Source organism: Capsicum annuum, chromosome 10, assembly GCF_002878395.1.
Source record: "Capsicum annuum cultivar UCD-10X-F1 chromosome 10, UCD10Xv1.1, whole genome shotgun sequence".
NCBI classification, from domain to species: Eukaryota; Viridiplantae; Streptophyta; class Magnoliopsida; order Solanales; family Solanaceae; genus Capsicum; species Capsicum annuum.
In genome coordinates this window covers 102,457,558-102,476,126 of record NC_061120.1, presented here as the reverse complement: position 1 = coordinate 102,476,126, position 18,569 = coordinate 102,457,558, and the positions used below count along the sequence as shown (strand labels likewise).

At 36.0% G+C, this 18,569-nt stretch overlaps 1 long non-coding RNA gene across 1 annotated transcript in view; it reads left to right on the top strand.

The window, feature by feature from the left end:
• The window catches only part of LOC124888004, a 41,721-nt gene extending 26,568 nt beyond the window's left edge, over nt 1–15,153 (top strand). The window contains exon 3 of the long non-coding RNA XR_007045828.1: nt 14,765–15,153. This is a non-coding gene — a long non-coding RNA (uncharacterized LOC124888004). The remainder of the gene's footprint in view (nt 1–14,764) is intronic.
• The last annotated feature ends 3,416 nt before the right edge of the window (nt 15,154–18,569 follow it).

Genomic DNA, 18,569 nt, shown 5'->3' with positions numbered 1-18,569 from the left:
TTTTTTTTTTGAACTTTTTGATTTTCACACAATTTTACAATACTAAAAACAACTATATAAAAGTGGGGCCTACAAATAAGTTTATTGTTAAAATATGCGACCAACGACACCAAAAATCAACTAAAAGCTGCATTGAAATTATCCAAAAAATATGATAAAAAATAAAGATGTTCATCAAAAGCCCATGCAAGGGCAATAAAACTAATAGTAGCGGAATAATAAGGTAGGGTGGGGATTCTAAGAAGTGATCTATCTCTCTGCATCAACCTCGAGGCTTGATGCCTCAGAACCATCCTTGTCAATTCCGCTCAAGAAATAAAACTCATATGCATCTGACATTCTTACCTTGGGATTTTTTTTTGTCTAGAGAAAATAGCTTTGCAAGAATCTTTAATCCCTTCTATACCTTGATGAGCAGTCAGTCTCGAGAATGCCTTTTCTTTTTCTCCATATCCAAGTCCTTTCAAAGCTCTACGTGGTCCTCAGTCGAGAAATCATAAGAAGCAACAAGGTCAGTGAGACCCATAGTGGCGCTGGATAAACTAAATCCCGCTTGAGGCATGTGCATCATCAATAACATCTCTTTTTACTGCATCAAGTTTGAGTCTAATTTCCTAAAAGGCCTGGACAATTATGGGAGAACGGTCCCAAACCTCTACCCTCTTGGTTCCTGCTGCTCTCCTCATCTATACCAATCTTTCTTTTATTCTTTCTCATTGACTAGTGGACATTTACCTTCAACTGGTCGAAGGCCTAGTAACATAAATTCCAGTCATCCTCTGCCTCCTTCAGTACATGATCCTGCAAAAACATGTTTTTCTATATATATTAGAAGTCATTTCACTCCTCTACCATTTGCTCTCCCACATTCATCCACACCATATCCATAACACAGCCAACCACTAAGGGTTGCTTGAATGTTACATCAATTACATTCAAGGAGGGGAAAATCCTCCAAGAAACCAAGTTCAACCATCGCCTAGCTTCAACATTGAAGTTTGAACTAGTAATGGCCTTTTTGGCATAGACCTATGCAGTGGAGGCTATTGTATTTAGTACCAGCAATATTTAAGCCAGCTAGGCATTGTCGCTCTCAATCTCCTTCGCCATGTAAGGATCGTTTGAGTGACTCAGTATCCCTATCACCTCATTCATAATCTCAACTCTAATTGGGATATTCATACCTTTTAAAAATATGGAAGGGTTAGGAAGCCCACTTCAATATGCGGAGGTTAGCATAGAACTCTCTTCCCACCCTTCATGTTATCTTATGAAGGTCTATTAGGTATTCTTTGGAATATAGAGATCAATTCGTACTAAAGAAGAATGGATGGATACTAGAATATAGGTTATGGTATAAATTATAGTTATAGACTTAATTTGATTTTCCTACCTATCTATGAGTTGAATAAGTGTGAATTACCCTTCGGGCATACTTTTGATTGGTGAATTGATTTGCAAAATTGATTTCACTCATATAAATGATTAACCTTGAATTTGACCAAGTATCCACATAAATTATGGTATGGCATATTTCCTGCACCTTCATCATAGTATTGTTGATATTTGTTGAGATGTTCACATATTATAATATCGAGAAGGTCGGGTACCACACCACTATGTATTTCTTACATCATGATATTCAGAGGATCAGGTACCATCCTGGTAAGGTATATGGACTATGCTTGTCCCCTGCAAGTCAGGAGTATTAAGCATATAAGACCCCTTACTATATGTGTACACTTTCATAATCAGGTTGATGGTTGTGATGTTGTCACCACCCAATTTCTCAGGTCATGATGAAGCCTACCATAACCCACCAGTAGGCAAGCCAAACCGTAGTCTGGAACGAATAGTAATGGACTACTCAACAATATAAAGAAAAGAATGCAGAATATATAAAATAAAGATCAATGCATAGAAGAATCCCAAAATGTGGTGGTATCAGTATAAGAGCTTCTAAACATAATAAGAGTACAAAAATGATATATCAAGGAGAAATACATTGATACAACTTAGAGACTAGTCTAATACATATATGAGAGATAAGTAATACTCCGAACGTTAGGAGCTCACTATAAGTCTCTGATCCATAGTTGCTCCGCATAATGCACAAATTAATGGTGATAACCCGTACTATGATCTGCAGGCTGCAGAAGTGTAGTATGAGTACCAAACGAATGGTACTCAGTAGGAAACTACCAACTGATCTCCAAAGATAAAGCAGATATATATAGCATATAAACAAGATGGAAACTACACCCAAGAGTCCAGAACTCACATAACAAGTCAATAAGAATAATAAGGTACAACTATCATGTTCAATTCCAAGAGTTAACATAATAAGACTAAGGAAGTATCAGAGTGAACTATCATATTCCAGCCATAATCAATAGACGTCAATACTATACCATATATCCCAGGTCAATATACGAATGAAGAGCAAAGGAAGATATATGTATATATAGCAATATACAAGGCCAAGAAACAATATACAGTATGTACAAATGAAGGAAGGGATATTCGGTAGTGCCATAACTCCATATACATATACATATATATATATATATATATAAGAATAAGTTCATCTCAAAGTATAACCTAATCATCATATCCTCATTCTAGGACCTCATTATAATACTACCAAGATTTAATACTATCATACTCAGGGTTTCTAATCCATATGGCTAGACATGAAATAATCGTGCATGATAGTACCATCATAAGATAAAAGAGGTCGTAGACATCCCTTAGATCTCGATACCGGATTAATGTCCAATCTGTCATAAGCTAGCCATAATAATGATCATAACAATGATAATAACAATATCAATAACAGTGTGAATAATCGACTACTCTAGAAAACCAAATACCTAGTCGAGCCTATGCATACCCCCACCACCCCAGACTCGGAAGGTTCAATCAATATAAAATAATACAAGGCATACTCTTCACCTATATATATGCAACCGTCCTATACCGATTGATAGACATAGGTGCATACTGGAGATAGACAATGTGCATGCAAGAATGAATGCAAAATTACACAATCAATATAAAAATATCATCATCATAACCATCTCCATCATAACTATCATCATCATGACCATCATCAGCGTAATCAACCTCCGACCTTGTCGGGTATTAATACATCATCACAATATCCTCCGGCCTTGTTGGGTATCAATATCATCATCATAATATCCTCGGCCTTTCAGGATATCAATATATCATCATCATAATATCCTCGGACCTTGTTGGATATCAATATATCATCATTACAGTATCCTTCAGCCTTCATGGGTATCAATATATCATCATAATATTCTCTATCCTTGCCAAGTATCACTATATCATCATAATATCCTCATGTCTTACCATGTATCAATATCAACATAAACATCAATACACATATATTTACAAATATATAATAAGTGCATGGCTCAAGACATGGAAAAAAGAGGATAAATCTACAAACCTATTAGTATAATCATAATCATAATCGTATCTTCGTAAAATATCTCACTTATTTACTTCCTAACTTTTTGATATTAGCTAACAAACTCTTATTATCATTAAACCACTAGTTCGCTAGTCTTTACATGACCTCTAATTATTAGACTTAACATTATCCTTCACATAATCCTTATTTATGGAATAGAAACTAGTTGTTGTATAACAAGTAGTCAATACCCAATTGTAAGACCCCGCAAAATCCTAAGCTCAACTCAGTCTTTTAAACTTGCTAAGGGGTCCCATACTTAGAAAATTCTAGCTAAGTATCCAGACTTAGTATTATTTCAGCCTTTGTAAGTTGGAAACTCTATTTCACGACTCTTTTGACCTTAAAGTATTGATCTTTAGATTGATTCATGATCAGGAATGTCAGTAGGTGTTCTCGAATGAGTTTTGTATTTTTTGAACCTCATTTGAACCACATTTGAACCACATTTGGGAATCTAAAATAGTGAATCAATTGATCTCGATACGGTGCATTGACCATCGCGTCAATCAATATTTTTTCTTGACTCCCAGTGAACCGATGCGGACTCGATATGGAGCGTTGGCTATCGCGTCGATGCCAATGACGCGATGCGTTGTCCTACGTGTCAACAGTCCAGTTTTAAGTCATTAAAATACGCATCCTTGGGGGGTATTTCGGTCTTTTTCCCACCCCTATTCAGCCCTAAAACATGAGATTCAGCCTTAATTGAGCAAAATATACTCTCTTTCTCTCAAATTGCTCAAGAACAAAAACCTAGGTGATTTAATTTCAAAGCCAAGGCTCAACATTTTATCATTTTTCTTCAAGAATTTAGCAACCAAGGTATGTTAAGTGTTCATTCAAGGGTTCCTTCCACCCTTGGAGTCCAAGAAACTCTTTTAAACTTCAAGTAGCTTGATTTCATGCTTTCCATGATTTAGCTTCAAGTGTATTCATGATTATAATGTTGATTGGACTTCTATTCCATGATTAAGTACAAAATTTATGTAAAAACAACTATTATGTACATAGTATCATGTGAATTCATGTTAAAGCCTTGAAATTATGATGGTCATGTGTTGATTAGTACTATGTGCATATACAATGCCTTCCAAGTGTTTGATTAGTTGTTTATGAGAATTAAATAATCAAATTATATCATGTTATCATGTATTCAAGTTCATGTCATGTAAGTGTTTGGTAGTGTTTGGTAGAATGTCCCAATAAATGAATGATGATTAAGTAGTTATTTATCATGTTTCAAGATTGTGTCATGTCTTATAATTTATGCTATCGAGTCTTGGGGGTATTTAATACCCGACAATTTAGCTGATTACCTAGAGTCATGGTCAGTCTCAGGATAGTATCAGTCATGTCACGATAAGTAGTACTCTCAGTCAGTCACAAAACTCAAGAAAAACTCAGTAGACTCAGTATCAGTCTAGTCCAGTTTAGTATTCAGTTTAAACCTCAGTAAATTCAGTTAGTTAACAAAATTCAGTAGTATTTCGTCAGTCAACGGAACTCAGTGAACTCAGTTCAGTTTAGTTAGACAGTATAATCAGTAACAGTTCAGTCAAGCCTAGTATAAACTCGGAATCAATTCAGTGTCTATTCAGTTAGGAGTAGGATTCAGCACCGACCGAACCCAGGGATGGGGTATTCTTGCCAACTGAGGGTTTGATCCTTAGTAGCAATCCCTGTGTTATAAAACTATGTAGCCAGCATAGGTTGAGATATTTTTTTGCCAAACTAGGGTTGATACATCTCATACGAGTTTTCCTACCAGTGAGGGTTGACGAAAGAGCTTTCTGTCAGAGAGGGTTAACTCACATTTGTCTTTACCCGTGGTACGGTACTGACATCCTTCCAACTGGGGTTACAGGTTGGACTTCGATCTATTTAGAAAGGCACATGTCGGTTAGATGATTACCTCCCACATTCTCAATTTCAGTTCCAGTCTCAAAATAGAACTCTACTCAATTCTACAGATTTAGGACTATCAGATACAGTCACTCAGTTCAGTACAAAACTCAGTATAGTTCCACAAGATCAAGACTGTCAAATACAATCACTCAGTTATCATCTATATAGTATCAGTAAACTTAGATTTCAGTAAATTAGTAATTCAGAACTCAGTATCCAGTGTTATCACGACCTCAGATTATAGTATACGTATTCATGCATGTACTCCCATTCAGTTATATTCATGTCATTCAGTCAGTATTGTTCATGCATATAAACCCATGCATTTCAGCCTACCTCACTTTTCATACCAGTGCATTCAAAGTACTAACGCATACCTTTCTTTTGTGCTATGATATTTTATATCATAGGTTCAGATGTGCGGGCTCCCAATCATACTTCGCTTTCATGGAATTGATGAACTGTGTGTTCAAGTAGTACTTATACATATTCGTCAGTCTTCATAGATGACATTCTTGCCTATTCTCGTAGCGAGAATAATCATGCAGGTCATCTCAGAATCGTATTCCAGACTCTCAAAACCCATCAGTTATCATGATATCTATTTATGTCTTACATGTCAGCTCTATGATCATAGCCCTTACTCGTGCACGTTAGCAATCATGCACGCTTACAGTTCCTTGTATAAGGGGTTCCAGTTCACTAAGTATTACGAATCATGTTCCATGAATACAGAAATTCCAGACTCAGGTCATGCAACTCATGACTCAGGTACCCATGCCACGCTATACAGTATGCTCAGTTCCCTTGACCCATGCTACACTCCTAGCGATCGGCTAAATTCAGATTTTGTCATGCATATCCTCAGTTTAGATCTTTTGATAAATCCATGGTGTTGACATTCTATTCCTCAGACCTCAGTTAAGTGTCGAGTTTGGTATAGTATTCACGCATACATCAGGTTCTCATGTTTTAATCCTTCAGTGGACTCTCTTTACAAAATGATGTAGTGATGAGCAGTTGCTTAGAAGGGAGAGAGTAAATGTTTCATGTTAAGAAAAGATTATTTCATGCTAGTTTTACACGAGGCTATATCTATAAAGATAGGCTTAAATGTCATGTTGATGTGTAAGTGGCTAAATGCATTTCGGAGAGTAGAGTAGGTTTGAACATAGTGGGAGAACTCAGTCCAGAACAGGCCTCAGAAGGTAGAGTTATCAGAACCCAGTATTCAGTTCCAGTACAATCTCAGTTGCAGTCTTAGTTACAGTCTTAGTCCCAGTCCCAGTCCAGTAATCAGATCAGTTTCAGATTTGTTTGACCCATAGCGTATAATTATCAGTTATTCAGTTATCTATATTTTAGTACCTCAGTTTACAGACTATTTCAGAGTCATGTTATACATTTGGTCTTGCCTTCTCAAATAATACAATTTTCATGAATTCATGCTCAGTTACCTCATGTTACCCATTCAGTCCTTAACTCGTATGCATGATACTCTACAGTTCCAGTCCAGTTATTCAGACTAAGTACAGTTCAATATTACATGACCAAGTATTCAACTATCAGCTATTCAGATAATCAGATAAGTTAGTAAGTTTATGCATTCGTGCTTAACACCCATGTGAATATTTTTAATAGTCTCAGGTGATGTGCTGTACTAAGGTGGAGAGTATTCAAGGGATAAGTCTAAGCTTGAAAATTTGTAGCCGCAGTGCATAAGGCTTAGTCACTTCATCTTAAATTATGTTTCGTAGGCCCTGACTCATATTATGAAATTTTAGCCAGGATGTGATTTTCTTATTCAGCTATTTTATTCATCCATGCCAAGACTCCTTGCTCCCTAAAGAGACTAGAACTCTATAGAAAGAGTGTCAAAGAAAGGCTCCAGTTGAATATAAGTTTTCAGCATAAGTTAGTCCGCAAAACCAACAATTCAGTTTAGCAGTTAAGTGGATAATGTTCGTATGGTTGGGTTTCCTATCCTTCCATCTAGTCGCATTATCTGAAGTCTCATGAATATAACTATTCCAAGATCGAGCAACCATGTGGTTGGGAGTTCATCTGAGTTAAGGTATCATGCCTTGGTTTCAAAACCCCGATATGCAGTCACGATTCGATTCGTAGGTTTTTGTGCATCATCTCAGTTTTTCATCAGTATCTCAGCTAAGTCAGCATTCTTTAAAGGACATAATATCCCAAGGGGAAGATGTACTATAATCCCTGAGCTTTCATGACCTAAAGATATCTCATCTCACCTAAGTCAGCATTCTTTCATGTAAAGGCATAACATCAATAAACATGTATTCATCTATAAGATATCTCATATCAATAGGTCATACATCATGACTTATGACGAATATCGCCTCTCTCGGCCAATTGTCATATCTAAGAGGAATATCTTCTCTTTAGGTCCCATAATCATATCTAAAAGGAGATAGCAACTCTATTGGCTCAACATCATATCAAAGAGGAATAGCATCTCTATAGGGCCAACATCATATGTTAGAGGAATAGCATATCTAAGGATCCAATGTTATGTCTAAGAGGAAATATCATCTCTGTGAACCAAATATCAAGTCTAAGAGAGAATAGCATCTCTATAGGTCCGACACACATCTAAGAGGGAATAACATCTCTATAGGCCAGACGTCATATCAAGAAGAAAGTAGTATCTCTATAGGCCCAAATATCATTATCCGAGGAAAATACATCATCATGCAATAAGCCACGGAGTAACCTTATACTAAGGTTTATTAGTCTCAACCATGCCTAACATCCACAACTAGGTCCACAAGACTTGGCCTAAGTAGGCCGGACAATCCCACTTCTAATCTTCAATTTCCATAGTTAGGCAAAATATGCCCAAAACTAGGATAAGGTATCTAGTTCAACTTTTAGATGTTAAGTAGTCCATAATCAATCCTAAGATAGGAACTTCGTCTAGGAACAAGGGCATTTAAGTAAACTCTAGCCAAATCAAGATTTCAATACTATCACACTAGTCCAATAAGATTAAAATATGCTAATCATGCTTCCAATGCTAAAACCGTATCCCAAACCTAGCATCATATCGTATCCATGATACAAACTAATCTAAACTACGGAGAAGGCAGTAGGATTCTCAAGATTTATAAACATACCATCTTACGGGTCCAAAACCCTCATCTCATCCCCAAACATCAACAATCAAGGCTAATATCCACATTCACACCTAATATATATCACACATCATCTACAAAGCAAAGTAGACAGAATCCTACCTCAAAATCGAACCACAAAATCTCACATCATACACCATATGCTCGACTTTGGTTTACAATCCTCAAAATGTCATCACACTAACAAAACCACAATCTACTAATCAATAAAGTCTAATAATACCCATATTGCACTATTGTGCTTGGGTCCAAAAATGACACCAAAACTTTATGTGGGTCCCACATACGAAAAATAAGTTTTCGAGACCAAACCATTATTCACACATGAACAAGAAATCATAACCCTCAAGAAATGGGTGAAAATTAAGCATACTTTGGGCTAAAATGAAGCCCTAAGCTAAATTGGTGTTTTGGGTACAAACTAGGAAATTCAAGCATAAATTCAAGAGATTTTTACCTTAAATTTAAATATAATCGCGATAAAAGATGACAATTAAGCTCCCAAGTCCCCCACCATGACCAATTTGTGATTAGCACACCATATTACGGTTTTTAGGTCTCAATAGAGGAAGAAGATGGCCAATTCTCGTCCATAATAGGTATTTAAATGACCCTTCCTAGGCCTTCAGCTAGGGTGATCGTGCACCCACACTAGCCGCGATCGCGGCATCGCGATTGGGAGTCTCCTTCCGCAATCATGGTACTTTGTTGCACTATATGACAGCTGGAACATGGAATTTGATTCCAAGTTTCTCCAATGACTCGGGATGCATTCGGAATCCAATTTTTGCAAAAAAAAATAGGCAAACACACTAAATTCGACGTTACGGATGCATTGGCAAACTCGAATTTTCAATTCAAGGTTGTTTTAATCAAACGTGGGTCCCACACCTAAATTTTCGATATTGTTTCACTGAAGTTTTCACTCAGTAGCCATTTGGAACCAGTAAAGACTTGGAGAAGTTATGGAGAAGTGCAATCGGGGAAATAAACAAATATATGGAAAATGACCTGAATGGTCATTACATTATCCATTACTAAAAGGATTTTCGTCCCCAAAAGTCAACGAATAGAAAGAATATCAAAAGCTCAAATGGATGAGATACCCCGCATGCTCAAAGTATGACTTCCCAGAGAACCTCAATGGAGAGAAAATGCTTCTAAAAGATTTTGCCACAGCTATCCTTTTTTAAACCAGCATTGTCATTCTTCTTCCAAATAGCCAATACTTAACTTAACCGCTAACTGACCTCAAACTGAACCAAGAAGACTGATGCACGCACATCAAAACCACATCAACAAAGGCTCATTCGAGTCAAAGCCAACCTAAGTCATGAGTCATGCCACCAAATCCAAATCCCAATATAACCTTCCTTTACTATTTTACACATGTTATCTACTCCAAGCCAGGAAGAAAATCAATTGAGTCTCGCCCATCCAGTCTCATCATAGAGAACTCAAAGAACTGAAGCTGACCCGCTGAAAGTTCATACGATAGAAATGGGGATAGGCTCATAAGGCATTGTCTAGGCACACAAATGGAGATAATCAAGGAATGCAATCCATGCCAATGCTGCAACTAGTCCAGAATAAAAATTAAACTAAGATCTCGAAATCCAAGGTATCACTACTCATCACTGAATATTCCACTTTAGAATATCTCATTCACCGAGAACGAAGCCATACTGGATCCAACTCGAGTATATTACTCCCATTGAGAAAATCATCCAAAATTCCCAAAGAAAACTGAAACTTAAGGTCAAAGTGAAAATAATTAATATGGAGCCCATGGTCTATCATCTGAACACTTATCAATTGTAATCTGACTTCGAGAAGACCGAAAAGGCAATCATGGAGTAGGCTCAACTAACCTATAAATGAAATCTGAGCAAAGACAAGTCTAAAACAAAAGTTGCACGCAAGCTCAACAACACCAAGCTAAAATCTCAATACCAAGGCAGAATTTCTCAATCTCAACTACCCAAACCAAACCTAAAGACGGGTAGGCAATAATGCTCCCAATCTATCATACCTCTAAATCGCCATTCCAAGGCGTCAAATCAATACTGAGCCAATAAGGCTATATCAATGGCAACTACCCTAAATCAACTCTAGTATCCAGATCTGATATTTTTTAGATAACTCATACCAATCTACAGTTGAGACATCTAAAGAGAAAAAACCACCACAGGGATAACCGTCGACTAAAAGACAAGTGACCAACTCTATGTCAGCTGAAGAGCACAAAAAATAGCACAAAATAGAAATCATGCCAAAGGGTAAATCACTGGCTGGAAACGTAAATAACCTACTCCATATCTTCTGAAGGGCATGAACTATCCAAACATACTAAAAAACTTCCCAAGGTTGAAAACCACACCAGTAAAGGCAAAACTCTAGCGACTCAGAGAAATGCAACTTTAGCTGAAAACTAATCAATCTAACCCTCCATCTCAGCAATGAATAGCCACAGGTATATACCATCAAGGAAAAACACTCCACCAAGCCTCATCAGGTCGTACAAACTCTAAAATGGGGTATTTCTGAATCCACATGAAAATCACATCATCAAATCAGAAATACCAATCTCAAAACCAAGGTTAAAGTCGAGACCACCACTAGAGAACCAACAACTCAAGCTACGAAGTTTCTAATTTGCCAACTTAAGAAACAAATACAAGAAAGGCCACCGACCTTTAACTTTCCAACTCCACTAGACAAAACCATATCACAATAACAAAGGAGTATCAGATCCCCACACTAACAACAGGGCAAACCATCGCAAGGGAACAAACCCAGCAAACCTATGAGATGAATCCACGATATCTCAACATCAACATAAGAAATTTCTATCGGACGATGAAGTAGCGACAAATGAAGAACGAACCCAAAACTGGTCAAGCTTAATACGGGCTATATCAAAAAGAATAGCCAAGGTGAAAACCTTCGCAACCCAGAAGGCAAGCCTAAGCCTAAGGATGTCAAACTAAATAATAAGCAATATAACTAAATTGCCAACTCTAGGGTCATAACAGATCCATAAAAGGTCAACCTACCTTCGATATCACGATACATCCCTGAATCAATCTAATACAGCTAACCAAGAGAGAACACAATCAACCTCACCATGCTAGGGGGAAAGAAATTATCACATCGGGTTATGTCTACTCAAGCCACCGAAGAATATCACAAGAAGATGAAAGTTTAACTAGATAACACTAGTTTATACAGCTACCCAACAAGAATCAATTTTATCAAGTAATAACATCAAGCAATATCAATAACCTCTGTAGTGGTAGCAATAGCAACAACAATATTAAAATCAATATACTGAACAGGCAGTACCAAAATAAACGCTAATATCATCTACCACTCAAGGGCCACAATATGGCTAATATGCCAAGATAAATGGGACTCGAACACAAAAACCACAATCATAGGGGAAAACTTCAATATAGATGTACTCCATCCACTACTAAAAGAAGTAAACCATAGAGTAGTAACATAATCATGAATTCAATAATAAGGCACATAATGATCGATATCAATTCATCAAGGTATATAATAATCAATAGGTATGAAAACCCCAATACACATAATAAGAGATAAATGCAGGAAATAAAAACACACCAATCGTGGTGACATCCACAACCACATGCCTAACGGGCATAGGGGAAAAGAAATATGAACGGGTTCAACTCGAACCGACCGATTGAATCATCAACTAAGGTGCCACATACACTACCTCTAACTAAATATGCCAAAACATCATGTGGTTGATCTGAATAAGATAAATAATTAGAAATTCCCATGTTGGAGACACTCTCTAGACTACTAGTTAGTCTCTCTACAGTCGTGGCAACTCCTGAAGCATCAATATGGAGAGAACACCAACGGAGCCCAAATGGCTAACCAACTAACGTTGAGGGAAATCCAAAAATTTATGTCCATACCTCCGAAATCATAGCTTATCTCTGAAACTCTAGGCTGGCGGGGAATATATGCTAACTCTAGCAGATCATCTATCTCACATCTGGGGCATCCTCTAAACCAGTGTCTCATCATGACACAATCAAACCAAGATCCTAGAATTCTTTGAGAAACTGCCCCTCATAATCTAAAATGGTTACCATGGTCTGAGGAACCATACCACACTCCGCAAGTCTAATAGGGACTCTGCCCACTATGATCATCACGACTAATCTAAGAACTACTCATAGTATGGAATACTGTCTATGTAGAGTTGATGGGCTACAGTCGAAGCTAAACTCTACCAAAAGGATCCTTACTTTCAGATAAAACACCAGTAGCACTATACAATGGCATGCCTCTTACAGCCATTTCCATAGGTCTCAATACTTGTGCTTTCTATGGTTCATTCATAATCAATATCCTTACAGAAGGAAAATCCAGCTGATATCCAGTGCTCCGATGTCAAACAGAGTGACAATACTCACCCTCTAACACATCCATGCACCAATGTTCGGCTCAAAAGAAAGTAGCATAGGAAAAAGCCTGGACCACATAGGAAATCCAAGCTCATACTCAAAACTTGGTAAAGAACCCTGATGAACACCAATCAACCTAACTCTGGTCTAAGAAATGCTCGATGAATCAAACGTCATCCATGGATGAGAGGGATCTACAACATGACTCGAATTTCCAATGCTGAACCTCAAAGGCTGAAGTAGTCACAAGCTCACCTAGAGCCTAAGTTAGCCCAAATCCTTTTTGGTTATTGCTAAAGATCTTCAATATCTATCTCTGACTTTCTTATCCAATGTTGTGCTAAAACTCTTGAAACGTGTGTTGAAGTCTTATCTACATCTATCGATGAGGTAGCATCATTCTTCGGGAATAGAATAGAGTCAAAGAATGTGTTTAAGGTTTACAAGAATGCGGACACATGATAAGGAGTAACAAAGTAAATTTTCTAAAATGTCTCTGTAGCCTCCCGAAGATAGGTTACGGACGTCTCCGCACCAATTCGTCGGACTCTACTAAAACTTAGCTCTTGTACTAACACACCAGTGAAACTTAGGCTATGATACCAATTATTCACGACCCAATTTCTCAGGTCATGATGGCTCCTACCATAACTCACCAGTAGGCAAGCCAACCCATAGTCCAGAACATCTAGTAACGAACTACTCAATAATATAAGAAAAAAAATATAGAATATATGAAATAAAGATCAAAACGTAGAATAATTTCAAAACCTGGTGGTATCATTACAAGAGGTCCTAATATCACAAGAGTACAAAAGTGAAATAACAACGGAACTACACTGTTACAACTTATCTTTGAACATAATATAAGGATTAGTCTAAATGAGCCCGAGCAAAACCAAAGGTCTACCTATCCTAACATTGATATTTTTGATGTGTTGGTGCAGTCGAAATTTGTATTCGAGATCATTTCACTAAATTTTTTGCCTGGTGGCCATTTAGAACCAGCGAGGACTTCTTGGTTCTAAAAAACAAATAAATCGCTCGGTAACCGAACCGTCGGTCCCAGCAAGTCATAAATGACTTGGGGCATCTATGGAGAAGTTCAATCGGCTGAAATAAGCAAAAATATGAAAAATGTCCTGAAGGGTCATTACAGATACATTGTTCATAACATTCATTCATTGACTGTATGGTTGTTTTGTTTAAATTTAGCGCTAAATGAAAATAGCTTAAGACAACTTATGATATAACTAGATGAACGTAACTTGGTTTATTGCACTTGTGATAATTAGAGGGTCATAGGCTCTCCCCTTACTTGTGAAATATAGTTGTTGTGGAATACCTTAGGTTGTGTTTGAACATTGTTTGTTTAGTTACCTTAGATGTGCTGGTGTAAAATCAAGAGAGGGATGTAATAAAGAAAGATTAGAAAAATTGCTTATGGTATTTAGGAAGAAGGCTTGATGTTGTAGATATAGGTAAGTGGATTTTCGCAGAACACAATAATTATAGCGATAATAAGAATAGATTGGGTGATTTAAACATAAGTTTAATCGAAAGTGGTCGAAAGGAAACCTTGGAGTAATGAGTATTAAATTTGAAGATGCCATGTACAATTCCTTGATTTTCTATATGTTGTGTATGCTTCTAACCCTAATCGGTGATGATGCCCTACTAGTATGTGCAGTTGTGCTAATATTACTCTTACTATATCCCTTTTTGGGGATATGGATTTGTTGCAGGATCAGTTGTGGTTTATCATTTGATGCAGCTGGTATTCACAACAGTTTCAACTCTTTCCATTCAGTGGGAGTTGTGTCCTTGTTTGTCGTTATTATTTTTGAGCTCTTGTACTTGTCTAGGCTAGGGCTTGGGTAGTGTTTATTTCTGAAGATGTAAAGAATGTCGTCAATGAATTTAGACTTGTTTAACTTTATTGTATTATTGCCTAAAAGAATTATGTTTATTTCTGCATATATGGATGGGTAGTACGGGCTCTCTTATCTAGTTAGATTGGAATAGGTGCCCGCACGATCCAATGATTTAGATTGTAACAAAAAGTCTACATGATAGTTCCTCAAGGAATCCGTGACATTGGTGCTCAATAAATAAAGTGAAAAATGATCAAGTCTCTTTATGGCCTAAAACAAGAATCTAGTTAAAGGAACACTAAGCTTACTACAGCGTTGTTCAATTTTGGCTTCACTGTATGATTATTCCTTATTCACTAAGAAGACAACAAGAAAGTTAGTTGTTGTTCTATTTTATGTTGATCACAAGAAAAAATGTACCATTTCCGACATAATTTGAAGATCAAGGATCTTGGTGGTCTCAAATTCTTGGAATTGAGTTTGTTAGAAGTTGTGGAAGCATTTTTATGCATTAGAGAAAGTATGTACTATAGTTGATCTTCAAAAATCAGGCTTTCGGGGTCTAAACCTATTGGATCTCCCATGGAGCTTAATGGCAAGTACATCGTTATTGAATTTGATGAACATGTTGTGATAATTTTAATAGGATCCTGGCAGATCCGGGGGATATCAAATACTTATACGGAGATGCTATACTTAATAGTGACTAGTTACATGTTTGGTCAAACTTCTAAAATCAATTTATTTTGAAAGTGTTATTTTCAAAAATGTTTTTCAAAAAGTACTTTTGGTGAGAAGCGGTTTGTTTGGCCAATAAATTTAAAAAAATACTTTTGAGCAACAATTAGTGTTTAGTTGAGTTTTTAAAAAGTGTTTTCAAGTGTATTTTTCTCAAAAATGTTTTTTCAACAAAGTGCTTTTGAAAAGCTACCTTTTTAGCTTCTAAAAAACAGTTTCTCTTACTCTGCCAAAAGCACTTATTTTCTCTCAAAAGAGTGGTCAACACCTCAATTTTTAAGAATAAGCATTCTTGAGAAAAAATAAACATTTTTGAAAAAAAATAAGTTTGGTCAAACTGGCTATAGACTTGATATCAGCTTTGTTGTTCAGTGTTTTAGTCAAGTCAAGCAACATCCCAAGGCATCAAGGATGGAAGCTTCTATTAGTATTGTAAGATACTTGAAACAGAGTCCAAGATTAGGGATTTACTCTCAACAACTTCTTCCTCTCAGTTGGCAGTGTATTGTGATGTAGATTGGTGATTCTTTGATTTCTCAAAAATCTAAGAAGCGGGCCACTATATTGTAGTTGACTAGGTGGTTCTGAGAATTGGAGATATCTATTTATTTGTATGTTCTTATGTATCCTGGTAGCAAGTCTGCTATGTAGGATTACTGCTAGTCATATATTTCATGGATGTACGAAACACACAAATATTGATTGTTATTTCATCTGGGATAAGATTCAATACAGTGTACTAATTCCTTCATATTTAGCCTTCATTGACCAACTAACAAATATATACACCAAGGAACTCAACATGTTCCAACACACACCTCTTGTCCAAGTTGGGACTAAAAGACATTCTCAATATGCGTAGCTTGAAAAGGGGTGTAAAAATTAACGTAAACTGACCACCCAAACTTAGCTTAGCTAACATGTTAGTTTTCTAATAATAGATAAGTGCAAGGTTGTTAGAGTTGAGTCAATTTTATACTCTACTATATTTAATGTTGGATAGTGTGGTTAGGTGGAAGTTGCTTAAATAGCAATTGTCATTTTCATTCATTCAACATAACAATTTCCTTTTGTCTCTTCTACAATTATTTTTTGATAATCGCACCTCGACTAATTTCAGGAGACACTTGTCACCTCCCTCAACAATAGGTATCAAGTAACTCTATCCACTAAGGCTAGAAATTACCTAGTATTTGTCTCTGTAGCAAATTGAACATGAAACCTCTTGGTGCTCAACCCAACTTCATTGAACCACTAAGTCACACCCTTGGGTGCATTGAACCACTAGACTACACCCTTGGTGCTACAATTATCTAGAGTCAGTAAGTTCCTTGCCTGGAACTAAAGTTGTCAAAATAAGTTGGCCCAACCCAATTCTTACGAGACAAAGAATTTGATGGGCTAGGACGGGCCGGTCCTTTACTTTAAAGGGCCTTAAATGTATATCATAACTTAGCCCTAAAAGAATTGCGAGTTGGGACAGGCTGACCCTTCATTTTTACTGATTTTTTTCGTTAGATTTTCTTTTTCAATCTATATTTGAGCTAAAGAGATATGGCAATCCATTCACACTTCTAACATATTATTATATAAAGTACATAATTCTACAGCGATTTATAATATTTTCAACATCAATATATAGTCAAGTACATTGAATTTGTTGATTAAATTATCTTTATTAACATCACCTTCATCTAAATTCATATGCAAATTTAATCAGTTAAACAATATCAAAAACTTATATATTAAAAATTAATAAAATTTCAAATTCACTTCAAAATATTGTTGCTTTGAATTTGCATAATGTTATGCAATCAATTTCGAATAGTTGCAACAAGTGTTTGCACATTTCATGATGAATGAAATTTTATATTTATGGTTAGAAATTTTAGTATTAGCGTTTTAATGCTAAATGAGTAAAATATTGTGTAAGATGCTACCTAGAATATATTGAGTAATCACATTTATATTTTAAATTCTATTGCTTACAATTTTCTTCTAATTTCAAGTTTAAATTGAATAACAATATAAATGAAACATCTGTACTTGGTGATTAAGATTTAACACTTAATAAGTTAACTATTGTTTAGGATATTAAACTTTTTCAATAACTGCTATTCTTAGTTATTGTTTTTTCTTTTAGAATACCATACATTTTTAATTTATTAAAGGAAAAAATACATAAAGTAGCTACTTAAGTATGAAATTATAAAAAATGCATACTTAAGTAATAAATTACAAAAAATAGCAACACTTTTATCAAATTACATTTTGCAGCATATGTATTTGTATGTATTTGTATTTTTGTAGCAACAGTTTGCAAAAATACAAAATACAACTTGCTATATTATGTAATTATGAAACTGTTGCTATGAAACTCATAATTAAGGAAATAAGAGCCACAGGTTGACATAAGCTGGGCTTATAAGCCCCAATTTTAAATGAGCTCAAAAATCATAACTCAATCCTACCCTAATAACGGGGTGGGTTGGATCAACCTCAAGGGCCAAGCTCAGTTTGACAACTCTACCTAAAACGTACAATTTAAGAATGGCAAAATCAAACCGAGACAACCCACCCCACCCCACCCTCATTTACTAGCACAACCATTAAAAATTAAGTTAATATGTATGCAGCCAAATTGATTTTTGAGAAATCTTGTATTTTAATGACTTTCTTTTTATTTGATATTATTATATATAACCACAATAAAGTAAGAAAAATTAGGTACTAAAAATTTATAATTTAAAAAAAATAAAAATAAACCTATTAAAACTTAATAAAAATTGAACAAGCAGATTATGACCCACTTTCTGACCGTTCTAATCCAAACCATTTTGACCCAAGCAATTTTGAGTTGGGTTGAATCTTGACCCCGCCAAATTTGAGTCGACATTGCCCAATTGCCACCCCAACTTGACATATTTGTCTCTCTTAA